We start from the raw sequence: 2,619 nt of genomic DNA on the forward strand, positions 1-2,619 counted from the left end.
GGTGGTACACTCCTGTAATCCCATGTACTCAGGAGGCTGAGGCAGAAGAATTGCTTAAACCTGGGAGGTGGAGGTTGTAGTGAGCAGAGATCATGCAATTGCACTCCAGCCTGGGCAACAAAGCAAGACTCTGTCTCAAAAAAAAAAAAAAAAAAAAAAGAGAGAGAGAATACAATAGTGCCACCATTCTAAAATACTGTCTGATAGTTTCTAATACAGTTAAAAATACCCTTACTTCATAAGCCACCCATTCCATTACTAGGTTTATACTCAACAGAAATGAAGGCACAGGCCCATAAAAAGGCCCATAGTAGAATATTTGGAAACACCGTATTCACAATAGCCATAACTAGAAATATCCCAAGTGTCCATCAACTGTAGTGTATTCACATGTTGGAATAACACTCATCAATAACACCAAAGAGCTGAGATACATGCCATAAAGTGGAAGCATCTCATAACCACTGTTGCATTAAAAAAAAAAAAGTCAAAATCAGTATAGTCCTTTACGTGATTTCTACAAGAAGCAAAAGTAAATCATGGAGATAGAAATCAGAATGGTGATTGGCTAAGTGGGGATGGGGTGAGGATTGACTGGAAAGGGGCTCCAACCACTTCTTGGTCTGTTGAAAATGTCCCATAACTTGATCTATGTGATGGTTTCTTTTGTCAAAATGCACTGGGCCACACACTTAAGATTGGTGCACTTTAGTCTCTGTGGATTATACTTCAGTCATTTACTGATAGCAAAACATAAAATAAAATAAAATAAAACAAATACATAAAAACAAAATTCAAGATTGTGGTTGGGGAATGTCATTAACTTTAGATTTTATTGTATTCTTTCGGTTTTACTTAAAATACCCAGTTGGAGTGAGAACTCCTCTTCTCTTGTTCATTTCTGATTTGGCCTGAATGGGCCCCACGGATTTTTGAAATATCTGAGCCAGAAAAACGGGTAGGGCCACATCGTGTCAACAGTAAAAGATTCTGATAAGGTTGACTGAGAGGGGGCACCTCACCTTTTGGGTGTTGTCCTTGCTCAGAGAGGGCGTAAAAGTCTTTCAAGATGACCGGACCTCTAGGCGTGCAGGGTAGGGGTTCTTTCTATTCTTGTCGCTACAGAGAGCTCCGAAGCCACAGGAAAGTTGTGACCTCTCTAGCCACACAGGTAAACGGCGCAGCCTAGGCTGAGATTAGAGGCGAAAGGGAAAAAAGAGCACTACACCCTAGGAGGGACATTGCGGTGATTCGGCTTCCAGCCAAGGCTGCTGCGGCCACAGCGCAGAGTACTAACCACAATACTATCACCGCGAGCCACACGAGCTGAAGCGCGCTGGGCTCCTTCTTTAAACTTAATGCAGGGCTGCTTCCGTTTTGGAGACGTAAGGGTCCGCGTAGATTTTGTTCTTCCTTGGTGTCTCTCCACTTTTCCTCCCTTTCTTCCCTATTCTGCTACAATAGAAAAACACTTCTCATCTCTCCCTTGTGCAGTCCTTACCGCTGCACAAAGCTACTGGGAAGTTTCGTCTCCCGGGTCCACGCCTCTGCCGCCTTCCTTGCCCTCCTCCTCGCAATTCCCTGTTGTATTCATCCCTTGCCCGGCTCCCGGCCTCCTGCCCCAGAGAGGCACCCAAAAACAGCTCAGCTGAGCCCCCGCAGCTCCACCGCTCAGAGTGGCAAGAGAGGCCACTGGAGGCCTCGCCCCTTGTCAGCCCCAGGGATGCCAAGAAATCAATCGGAATAAATGCTTTCCAAAAAAGAACTTACTTCCCCTTCGCGACTAGCCTCCGCAACATGTGGAAATCCTGCCTCTACAAAAAATACGAAATTGGCTGGACGTGGCGGCGCGCGCCTGCAGTCCCAGCTACTTGGGGGCTGAGGCACGAAGATCGCTTGACCCCGGGAGGTCGAGGCTGCAGTGAGCCATTTTTGCACCGCTGCACTCCAGCCTGGGCGACCAAGTGAGACCCTGTCGCAAAACAAAACAAAACAAACCTTCCCCATAGAAAAATAGTTCATGATTTACATTCTCAGGATTCTTCAAAGGACTAAAAGCTAAAGGCGAGGATGGATTCATTGGACAAGTCCTAGTCGTGCGCCCTGGTGAGTGGCAGACCCTGCTCCCCGCGAGGGGACCAAGAGCGACTCTCACCACCATCCCTGCCCTGGAGGAGCCCCTGCGCGCGGACACAGGATACGAAGATGACAGCGGAAACTCCGCAGCGTCCCTGAAAGTGACTGGGCAGGGTGGGCATAGGCTTCCTCACTGGGTGAGGGCGGCGCAAAGAACGGGAAGAGCCATCCTGGAAGCCCACCGGGCGTTCAGCTTCCCTTGGGCCCCCAGGCGGCTCAGGCCCGGGTCGCAGACCAGGGCGTTTCAAAGCAGGCGAGGGGCAGGGCGGGCGAAGGCCATTCGGTGTCCTTCTGGCTCCAGAATCTCCTAACCCGCGGGTATGCAACGTGATCAGCGCGACTCACCGCTCTCATCTTACCGGTTTTCTGTCCTGCCAGGCGGGCCCTCAGGACAGAAGGGATGGGGGGAATTCGGTGTGTGTGCCCTGCATATAGCGCTCCGTAGAAACAGCAGTAGCGCTTTCTGTAGCGCAGTCCGGTCCC

The 2,619-nt window shown here is 49.8% G+C and overlaps 1 pseudogene; it reads right to left on the reverse strand.

The window, feature by feature from the left end:
• Window positions 1-851: 851 nt before the first annotated feature.
• On the reverse strand, window positions 852-2,416 carry LOC111530597 (annotated as a pseudogene).
• Window positions 2,417-2,619: the final 203 nt, after the last annotated feature.

The sequence above is a fragment of the Piliocolobus tephrosceles genome, unplaced genomic scaffold (genome assembly GCF_002776525.5).
Source record: "Piliocolobus tephrosceles isolate RC106 unplaced genomic scaffold, ASM277652v3 unscaffolded_26392, whole genome shotgun sequence".
NCBI lineage: Eukaryota > Metazoa > Chordata > Mammalia > Primates > Cercopithecidae > Piliocolobus > Piliocolobus tephrosceles.